The following is a 6,618-nucleotide window of genomic DNA, read 5'->3' as shown; positions in this document are numbered from 1 at the left end:
TTTCATAACATATATTAAAACCTCAGACCTCGGTCGTAAACCTAACTACTCAAATATATATTGATTCGTAGAACCAGCTATTTAACCATCTCGACCACTGCCAGTTAAGTCAAATAACTAATCCTCGAATCAAAAGGACACTATATACACTAGTATACTGCATTGTAGTGGGGGCATGAGCGGAGCGGGGAAGATTTTTTTTAGGGGGGGGGGGGGTTTCAAGAATATAAAATGTCCATCTTACTTAGGTTTAAACAGTTTTTATGCTTTCATACATAGTTTGACTGGATGGGATTGGAATATCAATAAACTACAAAGAAATCATGAACATACCTTAAGGGGTTATGACTTATGACGTCTGACGTCAAGGTCACTTTTCTGATTATCTTACAGTGACATTATTTTCTTTACAGAAATGCACTCATGGCTGAAAGAGACAACACATAATACAGACCTCTATAAGCATGTGCCCTGGCTGCTCAAGGTCCTTGACGACAATTGGACAAACTTCCAATTGGGTCCCCATTTCAACAGCCCAGCTTGCACCATTTTCCTTGCCCTGATCTTCAAATAACTCCAAGTTTTTTTTTGTCAACAGCCTGCAGAGATTGTTGTTTTTAGATTTGGAGTTGATACATAGTTAATAAATTACATTCCACCTAGGTGGGAAAAAAAGAAGAATGCTTCTTTAGACAGACAGCAACTTACATCTGTATATACACACTGCTTTAACTTCTCAGCTCGGTTAGTAACACTTCTTAGAAACAACATGTGCTTTATGGTTTGATCCAACAAAGAATCAATGCTACACTGTTTCATCACAGAAGAAAAAATGTGAATTACTTGAAAGCAAAAGGCAGAAAAGTCGGTAAAACCATAGCAGAGAACAGAGGATTTACTACTATAAAACAAGTATACACCTTTCCACCATTTGGGACAAGCTCTCGAGCTCCTTAACTTCGATCTTGGATCAACTGCATCCCTCCTCTTGGCTTTTGAACATCACTATTCCCCGGCCTTCTTTTGGCCAATGTGACATGGCTTGGTATCCTTCCTAGATAGAATACACCCAAAACCCATTTCTTGTTCTTCGGCAATCAAATTAGCTCTCGATCTTTTCAGTGAAGATTTAGATGGACACTTTGTAAGATCTTTCCCCAATCGGAAACAAAACCAGTTCTTCTTGAGCTCCATGGACTGAATCATTTTCTACCAACCGATCAGATCCATCCAGATTGACTCTGCTGCGTTTGGCAAGAAGCAGCAATCTGTCTTGAGGAGCTTGTAGGTGATCTGATACTATTGGATCTAACTGATGCAATATCCCCAGAAGCATCACACATATATGAAACCATTGCATCCAATAGATTATCTGCATCTCCTTTTTTCAAAATAAATCCATTGGATACCCCAGCTGATGGCTCCTTACTTCCAGTGAAATATGTATTGCAAATTGAGCTGCTACGCACATCATCACCTGAGCCATTTGGGATCCACAGATAATCATTGCAACTTTGCTGGAGAGATGGAACAAGTGCTTTGTGTAACTCGCACTCTGTGGGAAAGTTTAAAAATCCATGCAAACTTTTCTGATCAGTCACCTAACCAGACTCCGCTTCAAATTGGTGATCCACCATCTCACAATAAGGGGAAATGTTCATACCCATGTTAGTGAGAGCAGAAACACTATGTTCATTGAAGTTACAGTGTGAAAAAACCCGTAGATTTTCCTCTAGACCAGCAAGGTCAGGTGCATCAAGTCCCATCATATCCAAATGGTTTTCATTCCACAATTGGTTTTGATTATACGATACTGCAGTAGTATCCATGGTTAGATCTCCAAATCCAAATGCCATTATGCTACTAATATTGTTACTTTGAACCTGAAGATAATCTTGACCAATAAACTGGGTTTTCAAGTTTTTCATCCAAGACCGAACACAAGTAAGAGGTAATAAGCTAATTTGGTGAAAAAATAAAAAAACTGGAACCACAGGACATCACTTATTCAGTAACTTGCTTTTTTCTACATTTAACATCACTTTTAAAGTGGTTTCATATTTTCTAATTTTCAAATCGTTTTTAAAGTGATCCCACTGTTTAGAGAGAATTGAATGCTCCCACTGTTTACCCAAGTGGTCAACCCACAAGCTGCCATTACTGCTATTCATCAAAAGCACGACCACAAGCTTCGGACAATTAGCTAATTAAGACTCTTAATCATCTTGGTGCGCACTAAACATTGGACAACATATTTAGGTGACAGAGAGTAAACAAGCCATTTGGGCCACAACAACTATTCGAGTAGATATGGAGTGGGGCCTTTGGTTTGTCCGAGCTCCTTCAGAAAATGGAGGTGGATTGTGCGGTCTGCATGCTGCCACTAAGATCATGAGAAGGATGACCAATGCACCTAAAGCAATTCCTAGGATAGCTGCTTTATATATTGAGGCTGCAAAGACCACATTGGAGGAAAATAATGAAATTACCAAGAACTAGAAAAAACAATTAAACGCAAATATAACCACATTAATTTTGGTTTTCAAGAAAATGAATGAGTTTGATGATATGGTTTTTAGAAAATGGGGACGACTCCGAAAGGGCATGTTCATGAAGTGAATAATCTTAGACGATATAGCAGCCATTTACAGGAATAAGGAAACCATAGGTCCTGTGTGGTGCCCATTCAATTGAATTTTGACAAATTTCAGATTTCGACATGCAGCCAAAATGATATTTATGTGCACAACGACCACACAGATTTGTTACAACGAGCAACGAATTGGAGAATAGTGACAGTAGAAAGATCCGTATGTACAATGTCTAAAGCCTATATGTACAATGTCAAAAGGGATACAAAATTTCTACATTATCTAGCAAAGCTTATAAGCATCACACATACCTCCTTCGGATACTAGACACCAGACTACGTACTTTCCTCAAAAGCTGCAACTACAATGCCAGCTGTTGAAGTTCCCACTGATCTGAAAATACAAGAATTGAGAGTGATTGTGAAGTGAATAACTCGCAATTAACACCTTTCAATTCAACTTGACAGACGAATCGGAAGCTGGCTCAAAAAGCAAATAAAGTATAAATGATAGGAAAGTATATTGTCAACAAAACTACAATGTGGATTACAAATTTCTATCGAATGAAAGTAGCCTAAAAACCCAAAATCAGCCTCTATATACACAAACCGACCAATACCCAAAATTGTACGTAAAGAACATATTGGATTCTAAATTAGACGCCAACTCGATACATTGTCAAACTAGACAAACTCATAGTCAATCATTTCGTTCTAGGTAGTCCAAATAAGCTTTACGTTTTCATGACACCTGTTTATCACAATTTTCCTTTTTTGAAGGTAGAAATCCGATTTCCTACCAAGCAAAAATAGGCTAAAAACCTAAAATCAGCATGCATATTTATAACGACCAATACCCAAAATTGTACCTAAAGGAGCCTCCCACCTTGAACGCATTTGAACAAGCTTTCTAATAGGTTAACAACTTGGTAAATATCATATCGAAAACGTATCTATACCAAGCCAATGCCATTGTAACACACTAAGAATTCTAAAGTGAACATAGGCAATTAGAGGATTAACTTTGTCACTGATGTTTTCAATGCAAAGACTAAGTGCTCGTAAGCAGTTGAAACAAGTATTAAATTTAAAATCGACTTCATAAAATTACAATAACATGATTGAAATAGGATCAGGTTCGACCTGTTTTGGTATTGGAAGGATTAAACGTGAACTGATTCCAAACACTACGGCATTATTAGCACAGAATGCAAGTCAGAAACAAAAGAGAACAAGAATGAAACAGGACATCCCTCCCCTCCCCCGAAACACGGTTCTTAGTAACACAATCCATCATTCACCATAGTCAAGCATAACATCAAATGAAGTAATTGAAAGAAATATAAAGCATTCCAAACATGCAAACTTAAAGTGGCATATACTCAAACAGTTGATGGAATTTATATTGAGTTAAAAGACTAGAGACCAAACACAATTCAGGAATGGGGATCACACAAATTCAATACCGAATTTCATAATCTAAAGACAGAAATATAATTAAAAAATAAAAAATGAGCATAACTAGAAGCAGAAAATCTGCCCATTTTCAAAAAAGACCACCAAAGTACTGGAATTAATAGAAAAAAAACATAAATATAAAAAGAAAAAACCGTACCTTTGCTGCGAACCAGAGTTATAATACTGAACAAAGAGAAAAATATACCAAAACTTTGTACCTTAACAAATGAGAAGCTTAAGACCTACACCAGAACTTTGTCCTCCAAGGGAATGATTTGGTGCATAATTTTCAAACAAAATAGGAGTGTCTAAGCTGCATGGCTGATCCCTTATCTTGATCACCTGCAAGAGATAAACCAATAAGAACTTCCGCATTCCTGACTGATGAATATCAACTATCAACCTCAAAAGAACATAAAATAAAGAACATGTACTCGCACACCATAGACAAAGAAGCTAGTTTAGGAATAAAAGTGACCAAGTGCTGCCTTCTTTTAAAAAAACTTCAGTAGGTTACCAACAACATTTAAGATTATTGACTTGAGACCTAATGCATGTTTAAAGATAACACATGTGTAAAGCTTAGAAAGTGAAAATTGTGAGTTAGTAAATCAACCAAAGGGTGTACTGATTAGTTCCATAATGCAACCTAAAGTCCTTTTGGGTTCCAACCTTAGCAATCTATCGTTTAGTTCAGTTGCAATGTCCAAGTACAGTTCCATAATACAACCTAAAGTCCTTTTCGGTTATAAACAAAGTATCGTCTAGTTCAGTTGCAATGTCCAAGTACAAGCAGACTTCAATTTCGGAAACAAAAGCTAGTACATAATATTTAAGCAAACAAAATCTCATACAAAATAATGAAAAAAAAAAAAAAATAGTTCATGCGTAAGTTTTGCAACAGATTCAAAATATCTAACTAAAGGTAAAGGATAATGGCTTGTAACCTTTAAAGGAGGCACCAGTAACATACATAGGTTACAGAAGAAAGCCTACTTATTCAACACCAAGGGCCCTCACAAATAACATCTACGCAAAGACTACAAACCTGCCATTGATCCCTTCAACCATCTTCTCCATCCTACACGATGAATTAAGAAAAAAAAACCCAATAGATACATAATTTAAGCAACCAAAATTTAGGTTGAGGTTAAGCCATACCCTTCCAGATACAAGGAGTGACAACAAACACAAAAATATTTTCAGAGGGCATCACCAATCACATCTACACTAATTAAAAGATCAAAGACCTATATACAATTCAACAAGAAATATCTCCTTAAGGAAAATTAAAAGTAAAGCCAACAACAAAATTACAAAATTCCACCGTTTCATACCTTTTTTCGTCCAAGTAGGTTGAATAATAGAAAAAATTAAAACTTTTGAGCAGAGTTCTAATTTTTATCAAACAATTTAAACTATTAAGAGCTAATTAGAAACCCAATGTTCACAAATCCCTTACCAAAATTAGCTGACCAAATCCGAAATGTTGAGAGCGTACCATTGAGAAACTCTAACTCATTCTCAAACCGAAATCTGAAATCCAACCAAACCCTAAGTAGATAAACACAAAAGGTAAAGAAAAGAATTGAAGAGGAAGCCTCGAAATGTTTTTAAAAAAAAAAAAAAAACTAGGTTTTCCAAACCCAAAAAAGAAGAAGAAGAAGAAGAAGAAGAATAGGAAGTGAAGTAACAGAAGATGAAGAAGAAACAAAACTAACCTTCATTATAGATGAGGAACTGCTGGTTTTAGCTATCCACTTCTAAAAGTGAGAAAGATGAGTGCGGGTTTCCAACCTTTAATGTGGTTTGGACTTTCTTTTTTTTATTTTTCATAAATTATTTTTATTTTATTTCTAACGAAATCCATCTGTTAGTCTACCATGACTAAATAATCCCCCTAATTATCTAAAAATAAAGTAACGGAAAGCAAGCCATACTTACGCTTTCTAACTGTTAGGAACTGTGTTACGGTAAAAAAACTGTTACTAAGTGAAAAATGGGTGCGTTACAAAATCACCCTTTTGGTGTAGTGAAAGTGGAGGGTTAATGATGCTCATGTGAGGATTCTTATATGTTTTTTTAGAAGTAGGATTCACTGCTTAGAACTTAGGACCCATGTAGCACCCTACCCCAAAATGGTAGTGTCCGACCAAACTTGAGGCCTGGAAGTTGAGAATGACTCGCGTGCGCCACCCAATTCACGCTTGGGATAGTCACGCTTGCGAGTCACATTTGACCTCATATTCCTCTAATTGACAGGAGTCTATTTCATGAGTCCAGGAGTTGAGATGGTATTTCAAAGATGAAATATCAGTTCAACTCCTCATGCTAGTAAGATAGACTTAGAGATGAGTTCATCTCGCTAGGGATCGATTCTCAATCCGTTTGGGGTTTGATAATGAACCCAAAATGGATTAGAGATGGTAGTAATATGATTCTAAGAGAATATAGTGAGACCTTACATGAGTAACATAATCCTCTACCCCTTCTCTCTCTCTAAGTACCTCGTTAAATATCAAAGTTAATCTATTTTCGTGTCTTACATGATAAGTGTCCGTAGGAAGTAA

General features: G+C 36.4%; 1 long non-coding RNA gene across 1 annotated transcript; it reads right to left on the bottom strand.

Moving 5' to 3' along the window:
• Positions 1-375: 375 nt before the first annotated feature.
• On the bottom strand, positions 376-947 carry LOC147497405 (uncharacterized). The gene is made up of 3 exons (XR_015197116.1): positions 921-947; positions 709-810; positions 376-599 (listed from the first exon to the last, which is right to left on the bottom strand). It is a non-coding gene; the product is annotated as an uncharacterized LOC147497405 (long non-coding RNA).
• Positions 948-6,618: the final 5,671 nt, after the last annotated feature.

The sequence above is a fragment of the Coptis chinensis genome, chromosome 5, assembly GCF_015680905.1.
Source record: "Coptis chinensis isolate HL-2020 chromosome 5, ASM1568090v1, whole genome shotgun sequence".
Classification (NCBI taxonomy): domain Eukaryota; kingdom Viridiplantae; phylum Streptophyta; class Magnoliopsida; order Ranunculales; family Ranunculaceae; genus Coptis; species Coptis chinensis.
The sequence above is the reverse complement of the archived record's forward strand: the minus strand, read 5'-3'. Positions and strand labels throughout refer to the sequence as shown.